The sequence below is a fragment of the Pseudorasbora parva genome, chromosome 6 (genome assembly GCF_024679245.1).
Source record: "Pseudorasbora parva isolate DD20220531a chromosome 6, ASM2467924v1, whole genome shotgun sequence".
In the NCBI taxonomy this organism is placed as follows: Eukaryota; Metazoa; Chordata; class Actinopteri; order Cypriniformes; family Gobionidae; genus Pseudorasbora; species Pseudorasbora parva.
This window is the reverse complement of record NC_090177.1, coordinates 10,631,989-10,651,270: the sequence shown is the minus strand read 5'-3', so window position 1 is coordinate 10,651,270 and position 19,282 is coordinate 10,631,989. Positions and strand designations below refer to the sequence as shown.

The following is a 19,282-nucleotide window of genomic DNA, read 5'->3' as shown; positions in this document are numbered from 1 at the left end:
CCCGGGACTAGTACTTTTACATATAAAAAAAGATGTTTTACTCACATAAGTTTGTTGCACCACCATTCCTGTAGGATCCAATATAGAAGGCACAGCATTGTGTCTGCAAATCCATTGTCTGCAAACGATTACGCGGTGAAATGAAGCGAACACACAAACGGTCTTCCCTATGTGAGCTGGAACTTAATTAAAAATAAATGAAGTATCACACATTCCTAATATTATGAATCGAAGGAAGCTTATGCAGCGACTGTGTTCTTCCACAATATCTTGCTATCTTCTTCCACATGTTTATTGCTGCTGGCTAGTGATCCGATCAGCTCCATGAGTCGGTGGGCGGGGTTACTGAATTACACGTTCTGTAGAGGTGGTGTTTCGCAGCGCTATGACGTAAGAATGAAGCTCACAAACGTTTTCTGGGCCTGGTGTCTATAAAAGCTTTTCTTTGACTAAAAAGGAAGCTTTCAGCTCTAAAATTTACAGGATAATCTTATATTATCATGACAAAAGCTCAAGGGAAAGTTGATTTCTCAATTCATCACCCCTTTAAAGCTACACTGTGTAACTTTTTTTGTTTAATCTTAGCTAAAAACACTTCTTTCAAAAATATGTGCTCATTAATGTATATTTACTTCTTTCAAGTAATAAATTATTTTCATCAGTTTATAATATGCCGTTGAAAATACATACGGGTGAGGGGTTCGAATGCTGGTAGTCATGTTGCCCCTCCATCTTGAAAGTACATTAGCCAAAGAGGGACATACCCATAAATACAAGCTTCGCTTTTCGCGTTTTAACACTCGATGGCAGTCATGAACCAGGTCGAACTGGAAGCCATGTTAATCTTGGATTAAATCGGCCACTGTAGGAGTTAAAACGAAATCGGAATTGAGAGGAACAGAAACTAATATTCATGGATTGTCATATACCTTTTCACCGCTAGATGGGGGAAAATATCACACAGTGTATCTTTAAAAATGTAATTTTAAGGCTGAATTGAATGCGGTGACAAAAACATGGCTCTGTTGAGCTGTCCTCACGAGCTCAACGCCCCTACAAACAATGACTACGTTTACATGGACAACAATACTCCGATATTAATCTTATTAAGACAATACTCTGATTAAGAGGCTACCATGTAGACAGCGATTTCTAAAGACCTTAATCTGATTAAAGTCACAATCTAACAAAACATAAAACGGATTAAGACATGTGGAGTATGCCTATTTTAGTCGCATTATCGGAGACATGTACACACCTTAATCTAACTATTAATGTCGTGTCGGAGATTTCGCCACATTTTGTGACAGGCCACATAACGTTACGCACAACAGGGAAGTGCAGAGGTTGAGGCTTTGTGGGTTGGAGCCTCTGCCCTTTTTGAAAATTAATCAAAAGTGCCCCTTTCAACAATCATCGATAATATTGTGGCCAATAAAACAGAATTGGAATTATAATTAATACAACAACGTCTACAAACCAGTAACAAATGGCGGAAAAGTCCCAGTCTGAAATGTCGTTGCCATAACGCGTTGCTATGGGCGTCACTGTTCATTCTGAACACTGCATCCTTTCTATATATTTTTTTTATTTTTGTTGAAATTATTATGCTCATTGTAAAAGTAAAATACAATAAGTTTGTATCTGTAATCGCAAACCAGATGGGTCATTCAGTGAACGCCTGTGGCTCGACGGCAGGAAAAACAATCCAAACAGTCACGAGTTTTAAACCTTTTTCATCATTAATCAAAGCTATTATTCTAAATGTAGGCTGTCAATAAGGAGGAAAGAGGGGTAGTGTCTCTTCAAAAAAAACAGAAAGAGACAATACATAATATTACAAAAATAATAAACGTAAATGTATATAAAACATTATAAAAACGCATGTTTTTTATACTTCTTAATGTAAAGTAACACTGTCCAACAGCGACACCCGCAGGTGAAGTTAGCGGGTTTCCTGAGCCTATAAAATTAACAGACCTGCCAAAGTCTATGGAAGGCGGTTTCAGCATAAAAACATTCCAGCGTTACTCGTCGTAATTATATTTTTACTAGTAACAATTCAGTTAAAGAGCTCTATAATTTAATTTGTACTAGTAACAATTACAATTATAGAGCTCTATAATTCAATTGTTACTAGTAACAATTATGATTGTAGAGCTCTCTAATTGTATTATTACTAGTAACAATTCCAATTAGAGAGCTCTACAATTCATTTATTACTAGTCATATGTCTCCATTGACTTCCATTCATTTTTAATTATAGAGCTCTGTAATTCAATTGTTACTAGTAACAATTATGATTGTAGAGCTCTCTAATTCAATTGTTACTAGTAACAATTACGATTGTAGAGCTCTCTAATTGAATTGTTACTAGTAACAATTACGATTGTAGAGCTCTCTAATTGAATTGTTACTGGTAACAATTGAATTACAGAGCTCTTCAAATGATTTATTACTAGTAAAAATACACATTAAGGATATGTGTAATTGCAGAGCTCTATAATTGAATTGTTACTAGTAATAATACAATTAGAGAGCTCTACAATCATAATTGTTACTAGTAACAATTGAATTATAGAGCTCTATAATTGTAATTGTTACTAGTAACAATTGAATTACAGAGCTCTATAATTGTAATTGTTACTAGTAAGAATTCAATTAGAGAGCTCTTTAATTGAATTGTTACTAGTAAAAAAATAATTACGACGAGTAACGCTGGAACGTTTTTATGCTGAAACGGCCTTCCATAAAAGTCACGCTATGATTGGATGTTGGAGAACATAGCGTGGCATGGGGACGTAATGACGTGCAATAATCGATCTATGTTCAATCCATAGACAGTAAAAGAAATGGACGGAGCGATCCCATTGCCTTCTACGGCATTAAGTGATGTCAATATAGGAGCACTCACTTCCTGATGGCTGAGCGAACTGCGCAGGCTCAGACTGAGCTTGACGACGGAGACGTGACGTGAGCCTCCTGTCTGACAGCTGTAGGTCTTCTAGTAGTTGTGGAAAGTGAAATCTGAATCACGTTGTTTAAATGTTTTGTCCCGTTGCTTTTGGCTCACTATGGGCTTCTCCCCATTCTTCCCCCTTGACTTTATCAGACTTTATGTCTCCACGTTCCCCCGACTGTCTCATAGACAGTAAAAGATTGCTTGCGAGCGTCTCCTCAGGTCTATACGGTAATTTCTCAACTGTGCGACAGAGTCGAGTTGGTTATGACGCAATCGTTAGCCTATTTTTACAAAAACAGCTTCTGCGGGGCGATAGTGTAAGATACAAGGTAACGGAGCCTTTTATGCATTGTCGTGTTTCTTTAGAAATAAACAATGGACAAATGGAGTCTTTAAACGTCTCAGATGTAAAGTTATTCACTGTCAAAGTGACTCAAAAATGAATGGGAGTCAATGGGATGCTAACAGCAGGTGATGGCTTGGTTAGCAAAGGGTGGAACGCTTTCCGAGCGCTAGATTACCCCCTTGGTTCAATCACATGTAAAACGGGAACATGATCGGAGTACTCTAAAAGCAACTCATGTAAACACCTTAATCAGAATATTGTCTTATTTAGAATAAGGTCAATAATTAGATTCCTGTCCATGTAAACGTAGTCAATGTTATTGTTAGTCCGATTGGTCCGATTCGTGAAAAACTCCTTTGATTCATCTTATTATTTTCACTCACGTTGCTGGTTTGAATCTTTTTTTACGGTCTTGGTTTGAATCCGTCTAACGAATACGAATCCTTCAGGAATTCGCTGAAACGGTAACTGAATCACCATTTAAACCGCAAGTTTTTGTTCAACAATGCTCGTTTCGAAACGAAGGTTGTGTGACACACAGGTTGTGTGAAAGTGAACCACTGCTAATCCCAGTTTTAACCTCATGTTTACGTGGCCTGCCTGTCAAACTCAGCAGCATGAGGTGAGTGAATTACCACATGAAATATAAATTCAAATCTGGATTTTGCTTGCATTTGCGTCCAGTTGCTAACATACAACGGGTAAACACGCATCGGGGTATTTTTTTAAAGGAACATATTTTAACCTCTATGTTTTTTGAATTTAGTGTTTTTTCATGTCATTATTAGAGCACAAGAAAAAAATGGGGGGGAAAACAAACATTTTGAAAAGGTATATTCATATGTTTTGCTATGTCCTAAGTGGACACCAGTAAAAAATTACGAAAATGGCATGTAATGTTTTAGGCAAAAGAGTTGGGATTTTTGTCCCATTCACCAATACATTTTTATGTTTCTGATTTTTTTTTGCACTGCGCCTGACACAAATTTATCAAAACCACACTTTCCTGTTTTAATATTAAAAGGCAAGCACAAACTATGTAAAAGTGACGCAATCAATGCCTAAATTCGCACCACAGTATGTCTCTGCCATCTTTCATTTCCTGCTCAAATGAAATAACATGAAATATCATGGATGTTACAGATGATATCCCCCTCTTCAGGCGTGTTTGATTAAACCTATCTTCTGTCCCTGAAGCCTGTGGTGGTGAGGACAATGCCCATCAGAAGCATCTGCCACAGGAGGCTGAGAGGAGCTGGGTTGCTAGGAGACCATCAAATTCCAGACTCATCTTTGAAGAAGCTGCTGTTGCATTCCTGGGATAACTGAAGTAAACAGACATGAAAGTCAAGCACTAATGATTTACAACCACCCTGATGAGTCGTGAGTAATCATTCACTCATTCTCAACCAATCATTCATGTATTATATCACTGGTGAAAATTCAGTGAGCTGTCAGGTTTGTGTTTATAGTCACTTATTACAGGAACAGTCCTCGAGGTTTTAAAAAAAAGTCACATTTCTAATGCCTCCAAATGATCAACGTGTTCAAAACTGCTTGCACACAATCTACCACATGCCTTCTGTTGGCTGATTGATGGTGTATTCATTTAAAGCAAGCAAAAGATAATTTTGTAAAACTTTTAGCTGTAAAATATTGACTGATTTTAATAAAGTACACTTACTGAACTATATCATCTTAGGTTTATTTGATTATCTGTACATATTCAAAAAATCATGTTTGAATATGAGCATCAAATATCATCAGGCTTTTGAGGAATGTTTATCTCCCATCTCTCTCAATTATCAATTATCTCATTGATTTACATTACAATCTATCAATGTTTCAACTTACGTTTTGGCCATATGCTTCTGCGCCAATGCATATTTTTCTCAGTTTGTTTATTTCCTCCTCGAGTATGAGCTCCATATATCAGGCTTTTATGGCTCTATTGGAGACATGTCATACTGTAAGAGCCATTAAAACCTGATACTCAACAAAAACACTTTTTTAGGTTTTACCTTTTGCATTAAGGTTTAATAAACTGTATATATTTCATAGGGGTGTCCATGGTTAACCGATTAACCGTTAAAAATTGCGTAACCGAGTGAAACATTTTGCTCGGTTAAGTGGCATCAATGACGTGCTTTGAATTTAGTTGTAATATATTTTTGCACCACTAGAGACTGCCAGAGCGCTCCCAGACATTTGTAATATCCACAAGAAGAAGTCATGACCAGCTTTCTAAGCGGGCAAAGAAAAGTAGAGTGTGGTGGGAGCACTTTAAAATTGAGAGTGACGGGGCAAAATGTAAGTATTGCAATGCAGTGCTTACCGCATTTTTCAGGCTATAAGTCGCTCCGGAGTATAAGTCGCATCGGTCAAAAAATGCGTCATGAAGAGGAAAATAACAAGTCGCACTGGACTAAAAGTCGCATTAGGGCAGAAGCAGATCGGGAGCCGTGCGCGCTGTGCATAACAGATCAGAAGAAAGAAAGTTTGAAGTAAGAAACTTGTGAATGACTAGAGAAAAGCAGACGTTACTTTAACTGTAATGAAGAAAACAAAAAAAGCTAATCGCGGACTGAAAGCAAGATGGCCAGAGCTGAAGGAAAGAGTCCACAGATGCTTGAACTCTCTGCCAGGAGAGGCTCAGCTACGCGAGTCAAACGCTGTGTGAATCATTCTCGGCTGCATATTTTACTACATGCCCTAATCATGCAGGCGCCCTCGCGGACACTTGCATTGCTCATGAACTGGAGCGCGCATCTCATCCTAATTTAACGAAACTCAGCGTAGGCCTCACAGACATGAAATATATCTTAAGAAAGCTCGAAATGTCTTTTAACAATTTAAAATGAAAAGAAATAGGCTACTCTCTGATTAGGTAATCCATGATGTGCATTTCTCTCTATAGGCGCGTTCACTATGGAGATGGCGGTCGTCAAATTAATAAACTAAAAATAATAACCCTGACGCACACTATGGTTAACCGAGTATTAACCGCTAAGGGCATCGGTTAACGGTTAATGAAAAACTTGAAAACGTGCAGCCCTAATATTTCAGGATTTACAGGCTTAAAAGCAATGGTGATAGTTCGTGGATTAAACCTTTTTAGTTAGGGTTACATGCATTAATAAATACAAAGTTCTGTCATGAAACTATAGATGGCTCAGGCTGGGAGGTCCTTCACTCAGTCTGCTTGCAATCACATCATTCTCTATAGGCAGGGGCGTAGCACCAAATTTTGGGCCGTGGGTACAAACCATCTTGCTGGGCCCCTGTACCATGTATGTGTAGAAAACTGACTTCTAAGGGCCCCCCCCTGCCTCGGGCCCTGGCTACTCAGTACCCTTTATCCCCCCAGTCCCACGCCCCTGTCTATAGGGCACAGCTGATTGGTTCCTGCTGAATAAGCAGCCAAAGAGATCGCCTTCACTTGGCATTTGCTTCGCTCGCCTTCGCTTGGCAAATACTTGGTTGGCATTTGCTGTAGCAGTTCGCTATCAGAAACCCGCTAGCCTGACAAGCCAGACCCACATCAAGATGTTTGGTCTGGAAACTCACCATTGACAGGGCTCAATCTGAGGGGCGGGATAAACGGTTGTCTTTCAAACTCCCTCTGCACGCAATAGGATAGCGCTACAACAACCAGAGCAACGAAGGTAAAACGGAGCTCGTTGATAGATTTAACATTCGCCGTATCCGGTCGGCTAAACTCTGAACACATCTTCCCTTTTTAAGAATGACTTCAGTGCCGTTGTTTGTTCTTTTCTCAGAGAAAAGCTGAACTCCAAGTCTTCCAGAATCGTGGTCAAAGCTGATTCGAAAGACAAAGCTGAGTTCGCCAGTTTCTGTGTTTACTAGAAGCACGCAAACGCAACTCGGCCATCGTCATTATGGCCCCGCCCACCGACTCTATACACGATGTGATTGGCCCGGCAAGAGTTTGGTTGTTACAGCTCAGAAGGGTATTGAGAGTTGCTAGACGACACTCACGGGCAGATTAGATTTGCTGCTGCTAGGGTGCGTCTAGATTTCTAGGCTAGAAACCCTCCACCTTCCCCAGCTATTCACGGAGTAAATACAGTCCAGAACTTCTATGTCAGAAGGCCGGCTCATTATTGGGCGATGCTGTTTATGTGAACACCACAACAAATCGGTGTGATGCGGTCACAGGAGCCAGCCAATAATAATCTGCTGGACTGATGTAGAACCTGGGAGCGTTGTATTGTGTTTACTACATAATTAGCGTAAGAGAATGACGTTGAAGAGAAGAGATTGTTGAATAAATGTAATCATGCCATTTAATAACATTACACTCTAAAAAATGCTGGGTTGTTTTAACCCAATGTTGGGTCAAATATGGACTAACCCAGCAATTGGGTTGTTTTAACCCAGCAATTGGGTTAAATATTGGCTTAAGACAACCCAATCGATGGGTTAAAACAACCCAACTGCTGGGTTAGTCCATATTTGACCCAGCATTGGGTTGTTTTTTACTCCGAATTTTTTAGAGTGTAAGGCTGAAACCATAGTGTCACGTCACAAACACAAAGGAAAATGGTGCGAAGACTCATGTGCAAAAGAAGTAATAATTTATTATAAAAAGAAACATAAGTACAAAACAAAACCCACAAGGGGGCAAAAATACATAATCAAAACATAAACTCAAAAACATACCAAACTGGAATCACAGGGAAGACGGGAGAAAGCAGTTCTAAAGCGTAAAGTAGAGACGAGCTGGCCGTTGCCATCTTGGCAGCGCGTCACACCCGGATAACCGAAAATGGGCAAAGAGGCGGGACGTGGGCGGAGCTGAGGTGCCTTGATGACTAACAGACAGCAGACAAACGGCAATCCACCTGTCACTTAAATTGGCCACGCCCTTAATTATGCAGAAATTTACGTCTTTATATAATGTAAACGAATGAGTTATAAAAAAATTCACCCCCTCACAGTTGTCATGAAGGGCAAAGCCATAGTTTGATGACGCCAAGCTCAGAATCTTGGGACATGAGGTCTTCACCTTACAGCCGGAGGAAAAGAATCGGGATAGGACTCTGGCAGAAATCATGTTCATGGGTGTGGACATGCGGTTATTAACGTTACTGTACTGTGGAGCAGAGCAGGACCGAGTGTTGAGGAGCTGAGCATGGCCGCTGGAGCAATTGTTACACAAACACACGCCTCGCGAGCAGCAGGACTTTTATTATCATGGACAGTCGGCAGCGCAATTTCCTCTTTTCCGGTCATGAGTATGAGGTAACGCAGCTCTGTTTATCATATCAGATACATTTTAGTGTGTTTAAAATGATGTTATGACGTTACTCTGTGTGTTCGCTCAGCGGCTGCTGTGACACTTGTTCACACTGCTCAGAGTAAAGCGCTTCTGCAGAATAAAACCGGAAACCGAGGGTAACGCAGATATGACGCCATTGACAGTCGACTCCCTCAGACATCCCGGCTCCTTGGTTAAAATAGCAATTTTCTCACAATTTACAAATAGTTGGAAACATTTGGGATATTGTAAGAACTCAACTGAACAAAATATATAACACTGGCCTAGTGGTTTTTTGATATTTTACTGCAAAAATACTACATAGTGCACCTTTAAGTAAGGGTTTAATGGTAAGAATTTTGTTGCAACACCCTTGAAAAGATACCTTCATGGATAGCTTTCGTTCCCACCTCTTCAGGTGTTTCATGCTGAACATTAAGCTTATGAAAAGACCAGTTTTAACCAGCCTGGGCTGCTTTTCCCAAGTTGATCATAGAACAATTGCCACTGATGGTCTCTGTGATCAACTTAGGCTTAGAGTGCTTTTGGGAAACGCAGCCCTGAGTGGTTTGCTGGTCTAACTAGTCTGAAGCTTGGAACATACTCTGCAAGAACAAAGAAATTTGTTCATTTTCTCGAGGTGGCAAGAACAAGAACGAAGTTCGTTTTGGACAGTACATTCCATACTTCACGAGAAAAGCAGATGCCGATCATCTGCGTTTCTCTGCATTAACCACGGCCATTTTAAATCTCTGACCAATCACACAATAGTTCTCGGACACCCGCAAGAAAAAAAGTTCTGCTCGAGAACAATCTCAGAGAACTCCCAAACCAGGGCTGCGAGAACAAAACGACGTCATTTTGTTCTCGCAGCCCTGTGAGTGAGAACTTTTTTCTCTGTTCTTGCTGAGTATGTTGCAGCCTTGAGTCTTCAGCCTAAAAAGTGCCCAAAACCCCTCTCTCTAAAAATCCTTCAATGAGACAGACAAAAGGGGTAAACGTATTACAGTTTTTACTGCAGAGAGTGAAAAAAGGTATAAACAGTCAAGAAACAGAAATATGTTGCATAACCTGCCACCAGTCACTTCAAAAAACTTTCTACTCTCGCTGGATGTTATACTTGACCTCCAGATCAACACAGCTGCTGGCCATAATTACTGCCTCCATCTGATTGGTGCAGAGGGAGGGACGAGTCTGTAAGTAATTGAGGGTCATCAGAGCTGAATTTAATGACAAGCTTGATGATGTATGTTCAGTTGTGAGGATCAAACAGGCTACATTTATTCCTGCTGCTAATTTGTTTGCTTACAGCAATGTTGTGATTTAAAAATTATTTTGGACAACCAACAGAAATCTTTGCCGAACTGCAGTAAATGCCCATCATGCTTCACGCATCCTAAAAAGCATACCAGTGAGATTCAAAGAGAGCCTTTTTTGATTAAAACAGGGTTGAACTTTTTTGGTGTAGGCCTATTGGTCATGCTGAAATGTGATCTTCATTTATTTTTGTATTTTTTTTTTTTTTTAATGCATTTTATTGTTTTACCAGTCTTAGATTGATTTATTTGTATCTTCTTGTGTTAAAATATGCATTTATTTATGAGTTTATTTGACAGGGACAATGCAGAAAAAAACATTGCTACAATTTGAAGCAGCAGATGCTTTACCAGGCTTCTAGCCAAAGGCTAATTTGTAGTCCCAGTCCCTGGTTAGGCTTTAAAAAAAATATTATTTATTATTAAATAAACTGAGACCGTGTACGATCCATTGCAGTAACCCATTACGCACCCTAGCGGCAGCAAATCTCTTGCTGGGCCAATCACATCGTGTATAGAGTCGGTGGGCGGGGCCATAATGACGCCGGCCGAGTTGCGTTTGCGTGCTTCTAGTAAATGCAGAAACTGGCAAACGGCGGCGGTCTTTTGAATCAGCTTTGACCGCGACTCTGGAAGACTTGGAGTTCAGCTTTTCTCTGAGAAAAGAACAAAGAACGGCACTGAAGTCATTCTTAAAAAGGGAAGATGTGTTCGGAGTTTAGCCGACCGGATACGGTGAATGTTTAATCCGTCGACTAGCTCCGCTTCACCTTCGTTGCTCTGGTTGGTGTAGCTCTATCCTATCGCGTGCAGAGGGAGTTTGAAAGAAACCGTTTATCCCGCCCCTCAGATTGAGCCCTGTCAATGGTGAGTTTCCAGACCAAACATCCTTGTCAGGCTATGTCATACCACTAGTGTAGAACAAATAATTTGCACTTAATAAAGTTTTTTTTACTTTCTTTTTTCGCCTCAGTGTACTTGATTTTTAAGGAGACAACAGTGTCAGTGACCCTAAAATGGATTATGAGAAAAATAAAATTCAAGGTAAATTTCTCTCTCGAACTGCATATTTTATTGTGCATTTTCCTAGCACTCAAGCTGTAAGTTTGTCAAATATTGAAAAAGTTTTAAAATATGATTTCATTGTGTAATGTGCTAGCCATTTCATTCCAAACAGTGTTTTAAATGAACATTTCAGTGATGTTATTGTAGCTCACAATGCATCATTTGACATGTGGAGGAAGTAAAAAGGGGAAAGTAAATAAATAAATAAAAGTTTGTTTTAAGAGTTTATTTCCAAAAAAGCTGTTTCTGTGAACGATGGACTGCAAAATGGACATTACGATGTTCCCTCTGAACATTCAAAACCGACAGCTCATTTCATGAAGCTTGAACAGATGTAGATTGAGTTGCAGATGAAGAGCAGGAAGTTCACCCGCTGTTTGCATAATGAAATTCGAGCGCCATTGCAGGTTTAAACAAGTACGCTTCATTCTCACTTTGGATCTTTTCTAACTGAATCTCTCTTTTCATTTACATCTTTTTGTCATTCATTTCTCCTAAGTTCACCCTGCCTTTTTCCATTTGATCTGTCAGACCGAGTGTTGCTGCATTTCACCGTTTCTACACCACGTCCTCTTTCTCTGTGCTTTCACAGCAATTCCCCATTCTTACAGTCATTTTCCTCAGATGGATTCACCTGCTCCCGCTGAGATTTGATTGACAGGCTCTTAAGTTCACATGTTGCCGTCTAAACGGCCCGTCCCTCTGCGAGCTTCCCTTTGAAGACATCTGAATCTGTAGAGGATCGAAAGAAAGTACACGGAAATATAAAAGAACTCATTGCAAAGTTTCCCGGCACGGTGCAGGTTTATGTAACAGATTTGGGTACAAATCTAATTCACTCACTCCCCCAACAGCACACCAAAAAACATTATCTGTTAATCTTCCTGCAGAGAAAAACTTTAAAAAGTGATTCTGAGGGCAAGCGGGCATTTATTTGAGAATTACATTTTTATTTTTATAGCCTCAAACAATGCAGCTGTGCATCAATCTAATCAACACTCGGATCTCATTAATAATTCCGCTCTTAAGACAACTGTAACAAGGGTTATTGTAATACTTCCGGGACTAGTGCATCATAACGGGCCTTTATGGTCCCGCAGGCAGGAGGAATTTGTTTTACCTAGCCGTGTATATTCATATTCAACCAATAATCAACGAATCCCAGCAGGGAAGAGAAATCACATATGAGATCTTTTTATATCACAAATATTTTTTCAACACAGCATTCCTACAGTCCGGTCTTTAATTTTTCTTGGAGAAAATATCCCAGTAATCTTAGGGTACGTTTACACGTGAACTATTTACTAAAAACGTTTTTCCTTGGCATTTTTCTCATACAGGCGACAACGTTGTCAAAATGATCCAAAACGACTAAAATCATTATATTATTCATGCCATTTCATAGATGGGAAAAATAAGAAATCCATAAAGATTTTAAAATTAAAATGTGGCCTTACTCAAAGATTTTAAAATGTAGGCTAAGTGTCACTAATTAAACAAGTGTTATTCAGTTGAAGAAATCCTTTAAACTCAAATTCTGCCCACAAGGCTATCAGACGATGGGACATTATTCTCAACTTGACAGCAATGTTTTATTCACCATCATTCAATGCATATTGCCTGTACATAAATGAGCCACTATATTATGTCATTGCAGATTAAAATCTATAAATCGAAATATTTATTGCATTTATTAAGAAAAGGCTCAGCACCCAAGGCTACACAATTGAGGCCTATTGCCTCAATTGTGTTCAGTGTCTTCAGTGGATTGCCGCCAGCAGCCATTAGGATTGTTTGTGATTTGGTCTTAAAGGAACACACCACTTTTTTATCAATATTAATATTTTCCAAGTCCCTTAGAGTAAATCCGTTAAGTTTTACCGTTTTTTGAATCCATTCAGCCGATCTCTGTATCTAGCGGTACCACTTTTAGCATAGCTTAGCATACATCATTGAATCGGATTAGACCGTTAGCATTGCACTCAAAAAAAAGAAAAAAAAAAGAAAAAGACTTTAAATATTGTAACTTGATTCTTCTGTAGTTATATCATGTACCAAGACCAACGGAAAATGAAAAGTTGCGCATTTTTAGGCCGATTTAGCTAGGAACTATTTTCTCATTCCTGCGTAAGAATCATGGAACTTTGCGGCTGTCCCATGGGTGCAGCGGCACAATGATATTACGCAGCGCCTAAAAATAGGCTATCTTCCGTCAACATAACGAATGTGACAATCTTCTTGCTCAGAGAGCGTGCCTTGCAAACATGGAGATATTTGCGAGAGACAATTCAGAAGATAGTTACTTTGGTACAGATCCTAAACCGTATCTATTTGAACCGGAATAACAGTTACACTGAAGATGAGCTTTTTAAACGGGAGAGGCAAGAAAGTGTGGCTAAACAGACTCGGCAGAAGGGACGAGGAGAGCAGATTCAAACTGGTGAGTTAAAGAAGAGTCAATTCACACCTAGCAGTAATTTAAAGAAAAAATAGTCTGACATGGATTCGGTCTTCCGACCTAAAAAAAATAGAAATAAAAACCTGTTTAACTCTAAGGAACTTGGAAAAAGAGCCTATTTTCAAAACAACTGGAGTGTTCCTTTAATGACTTAGGAATCATCCTAACTTTTTACAGATTAAGGAGCTAGTTTTAGCATAGGAATGTGATTATTGGGGCGTGTTTCCGAACCAGGAAAGACTTCAATTGGATAGACCTACAACCAATCAGAGCAATGGAGTAAGTGACATGAAGAGCGATGCATAGTAGTGGGAAGTTCGGGTCATTTTACAGACTCGGATCTTTGAATTTTGTTCATTTCAGCAGAATAGAATTAAAATGTCATGTTAAATTCCCCAACACATCTATTAATTATACAAACGCTGATCACATTTGGAATAAAAAACTAATTATAAGCTAACGCAGCCAAGGCCATAGTCAAGAAATGATTCATTAATTGCTAAGCTGGGTCTTCAGGCTATGCCGTCTGTTTGTTCACCTCACCTCTGAATCCCAATCGTTCTTTCTTTTGCCAATTCAAATTTAATCACGTCTGTTCCCTAGAAAGATTAGTACACCTCTCCTGTCTTCGATGTGAGTCGTTAGTTCCGTCATCAGTGTCTGATCTGGGCCGTGGCAGCCCTATAAGCAATGCGTGCAGTCCCAAAAGCAGAATTGATTAGTTCATCGATGGCCTGTAGCGCATGCACGGTCAACACAAAATGAACAAATCGCTCTCTGAGACAACTCGCTGTTGCCGCATCATATTTAAGATTAGTTCAAAAAGAACGAATCGTTCATGAATGAAGCATCACTTATGCATAACTTAGTTGTCAACAGAAATCAACTGCACGCACACTAGAAGCAGTAGAATAAGATAAGTGTAAATGATTTTGAAAATTATTTAAGGATACACAGAGTACTTACTAACACGATCATCATTTTTGAGAGAAATACTAAAGGTGAACGCATATACGAACAAGCTCTCAGTTTAGGATTAGAACAAATTCAACCCAAGCACTCTTTGGTGACGTGGAAGATTACGTTACGTTATCTGTCAATCACCGTCTGACAATTTCATTGGTCCGAACGGTTTCTGATCGGGCATAATTACTCCTCTATGGACCAAGTCCCGACTGAACTGCCCGAGCTTAAATGTTGTGGACAGGGCTAAATTCAGCTGGCATCCAGGCTAATTATTTTTAAGAGGTTCTCCTAAATTAGCAAATTAGGAGCTACTTAAAGGGTTAGTTTACTCAAAAATTAAAATTCTGCCAATACTTACTTACCCTAATGTCGTTCAACACCCATAAGACCTCCTTTTATCTTCGGAACGCAGTTTAAGATATTTAATATTTAGTTAGAGAGCAAACAAAGATTTGAACAGGTATGAATCAGTGTATCAATTCATGATTTGGATCGCGTGTCAAACTGCTGAAATCACGTAACATTGGCGATCTGAATTCTGAATCTATATGCTGATTCATAACGGTTAAAATCTTTGTTTATGGATTGAAAACAAACATGGAAGAGAAGACAATGCTGAATAAAGTCATAGTTTTTGTTATTTTTGGACCAAATGTATTTTCGATGCTTCAAGAGATTCTAACTAACCAACTGATGTCAAAGATGGACTACTTTGATGATGTTTTTATTCCCTTTCTGGACATGGACAGTAAAGTGTGTGTATACACTTGGATACACTGTCGGACTAAATATACAATATCTTAAACTGTGTTCTGAAGATGAACGGAGGTCTTACGGTTGTGTAGCGACATTAGGGTGAGTCATTAATGACATAAAGAAAAGTTTTGGGTGAACTAACCCTTTAAGATGTTTTGTGAATACGGCCCCTGAACATTAGACTACTAAAGTTCTAGAGGTTCTGGTACGTTGTTTCTGTAGCCCCCACCACTTATGTGAGTAAAACATGTTTTTTATATGCGATAGTATTGCATTGTTACTGATCATATTGATTATGTGTATGTGATGCGTCTAACAGACCATACCAGCACGCTGTCACAGGCTTGAGAATCCTTTATTTGTTGGTTCATTGTGAGATCAGACTTCCAGGGTCTGCAAAGCCCAATGTCCCGGGGCTGTGCGTTTTCCAGACGGGATACCAAAACGTAAGCATGTCGGCAGGCCGGTGAATCTCAGATAGTGAAATAACATTCATTTCTTGATCTCCATTGTGTTTGAAGAGCAGTGGGGGAGGAAGTACTGAATCTCAGTACTTAAGTAAAAGTACAAATAACCAGAGCCATATTTACTTAAGTAAAAGTAGAAGTACTACAACGACAATCCTACTTAAGTAAAAGTAAAAAAAGTACTTGATTTTTAATGTACTTTTAGTATTAAAAGTAAAAGTACTTGTATAACAATTTATTCTCTTATTGTCTATATTCTAATAATTAAAAAGAAGAAAACAGTATTGGCTGTGGCGTTTTAATTAAGTTAGTTTTAGGTTAATGTAGGCTAATTGTGCTTATCATCTGTTGCCCAGTTTACATTCTGACTCACAATATCAGGGCGATCTGCAGAGTTAAATATCAATATTCAGAAGTAATATTTTCATCAGCTTTGATGTATTTAAATCTTCATATTTATGAGGATTAATCTTAAATATAGGATATGCTTCAGCTTTCCTTTTATATTCGTAAATTTGATCAATAAATTAAATTAGAATAACGCTACATGGTTGTTACGGTAAATTAAATAATTTACACTGACAAATTACAACTGCATAAAATAATGTTATGAGATTGTTTTAACTAAGCCTATATATTTTTTAATACAATAGGAAACGTTGGAAAGAATGTTTAAACATGAAACTAAACTACTAGTAGGTGGTGGCAGGTCTTAATGAGTGATTCATTGAGTCGGTTCGTTCAAACGGCTGATTCGTTCATGAATGAGGCAGTCGTTTACGAACAGGTCATTGAATCTTTGATTCAACCGATTCATTTAAACGCTGAATCATTCATTAACACACTATTGCTGTGAGATGCGTTGTGGTTCTGATGTGGAAATATGATCTGATCTTGGAAATATTTTCGCTGCTGTAATAGAAAAAAAGCAGTTTATATTGCATCTGAAATGTAAGTGAGTAGCCTAATTTTAATTAATTGTTTATGGAACTGTCATGAAATCAGTGTGAGGTGTTTGGTACTTCTAACTTGATCTCTGTTTGGTACCATAGTGAATGAACTGGGCTTGGGGAGCTAAGCTAAATGCTATTAGATCGTCACCGCCCGTCAGAGAGATTAAGTGCACGCACTGAGACGAGAGAGGTATGTATCAACTCGTTTAAGTTAAGGGAATAACATAGTTTAATATGAAAAGGCAGTGAAGTATCCCTTTAATCTCGAGCCCTGAAACTGATCAGAAAATGTAACGAAAATGCAACGAAACGTTGTAGAAATGTAGAGGAGTATAAAGTAAAATATTTGCTGCAAAATGTAAAGTAAACTATGGAAGTAAAAGTAAAAAGTATGCACAATTGATTCTACTTAAGTAAAGTACAGATACATGAAAAATGTACTTAAGTAAAGAAACGAAGTATTTGTACTTTACATTCCACCACTGTTGAAGAGTGTGAGTGTGTGTGTGTTTGGTTGGAGCTTATATCCACCGATTGGGTGGGCTTAGTAATAAAAGAAAAAAAAATCAGTCACGGGTGAATGAGAGAGAGGGGAGCTGAAGCTCATTAAATATGCAAATCTTCTCCAATCCCAGCCATGGGCGTTTACTTCTAAATCTCCAGCGCGGCACGCCCATCAAAACCCAGCGTTCAGAAGACAGCCTCAAAACCAGTGTAGAATATAGCCTATTACTTATTAGTTATGATGATTTTTGAATGTAAAAAACACACTAACATCATAAGTTAACCTCAGGCAACAGTATAAAAAAAGGCAGTTCATGACAGCATTAATTTATACACACATTAGTGTCCCACTTTAGCTTAAACACATACAATGTATGAATATGACTTATACCGATGAATAAATAGGCCTATAAAAGGTAAAATTATTAAATTCCAGTTTTTGTTAATACTATAAAGTAGCCGCCGCACTAATTTAAATATATAAAAAATACCAGTGAAAATAAAGTGGTTATCATGAACAGTCAATGAAACAGGAAAACTGCTCCTGATGAACAGAACCCGCATGCCTTCCCAGCTAACACATGTCGAACCGGTTACGTGATTTATTGGTACTTTACTTTTATTTCATGACTTACGAATTGACATCGTAACGTTGCATGCTCGTAGTTTCTCTTGCGCTTTATGAAGTGATATACAGCGTGCGCCGCCATATTTGTAACTGAACAGTTTGCGCTACGAGTGCAGTATAACGGCTGACAGGACAGGAAAGTTCAGTTTTCTGAGGTGAGAGAGAGACTTTTTATTTTTATTTTGTAACAAGCTACAAAAATGTCACTGACATATAGCCTTAGGCCCTCTGCGACCCACCCGTTGAGAAACACTGCTGTAAATAACACCCTCTCACTGGGGAACAATGTCACTGGTGTCACGGGTGTTGTTGCAGGCAGGAAGACAAAGACAGGCTGAGATACAATATCAAAGGAGTTTAATGATGAAGGTTCTCAGGTGAGCAATACAAGAAGGTAGCAACACAAACTTACTATCACAGAGTATACACGACAGAGGTCAGATCCCGACTGGGAGAAAAAGCGAGAACTAAATGGGGAACACAAATGAGATAAGTACAAGACACAGCTGACACAGATCAGTTAATAAATGACGGTGACCATGACGACAGATAAACTTGGAAAACAATGGAACATGTAACCAGGAAAACTAGAGCAATGGAACATGTGACCAGGAGGAAAACACTAGCAGTTCATGAGGAAGGAAAAAATAGTTTCGTGACGTAAGGTGAAGTGAGCTGGGCCGGGGCAGCAGGGGCTGAGGCATGCTCGGTTCGACATGAGAGTATCGCGGTTCATACCGTGGGTTGCGGGTTAGGCGTATCATCTTTTTTTCAGTTTGGTTTGAACATTGTTTCACCTCTAATGTAAATCCAAAATTACATTAAAATGTTAAACCATTTTAAGACAGAACGCCAGATGTACTTCGAAGAGATGAGTACACTGTACATTTAACATTTAAAGTTTGTTAAAGTTTAACAAGTCTAAAATTTAAGTTCATTGAAATTAAAAACTTTAGTTAATACAATGAACATTTTTGAGAACCGACAACATTATTCAAATATTATTCAAAGATTTTGTAATGGGTAATTGAGTGTGTTTTATTTGTGAAGACACAGTGAAGAAACCAAGGGTGTAATCTAGCACTCGGAAAGCGTACCACCCATTGCTAACCAATCCATCACCTGCTGTTAGCATCCCATTGACTCCCATTCATTTTTGCGTCACTTTGACAGTGAATAGCTTTACATCTGAAGCGACTCCATTTGTCCATTGCTTATTTATAAAGAAACACGACAATGTATAGAAGGCTCCATTACCTTGTATCTTACACTATCGCCCCATAGAATATTTTGTAAAGATAGGCTAACGATTGCGTCATAACCAACGCGACTGTCGCAGAGTTGAGAAATTACCGTATAGACCTGAGGAGACGCTCGCAGACAATCTTTTACTGTCTATGAGACAGTCGGGGGGACGTGGAGACATAAAGTCCGATAAAGTCAAGGGAGAAGAATGGGGAGAAGCCCATAGTGAGCCAAAAGCAACGGGACAAAACATTTAAAGGGGGGGTGAAATGCTGTTTCATGCATACTGAGCTTTTTACACTGTTAAAGACTTGGATTCCCATCCTAAACATGGA

General features: G+C 38.9%; 1 protein-coding gene across 1 annotated transcript in view; it reads left to right on the top strand.

Moving 5' to 3' along the window:
• Positions 1–3,827: 3,827 nt before the first annotated feature.
• reps2 (RALBP1 associated Eps domain containing 2) overlaps positions 3,828–19,282 on the top strand; it is a 129,616-nt gene continuing 114,161 nt past the window's right edge. Inside the window, exons 1-2 of the mRNA XM_067445577.1 lie at positions 3,828–3,930; positions 4,452–4,691. The gene's annotated coding sequence lies outside the window, so the exon portion shown is untranslated. The remainder of the gene's footprint in view (positions 3,931–4,451; positions 4,692–19,282) is intronic.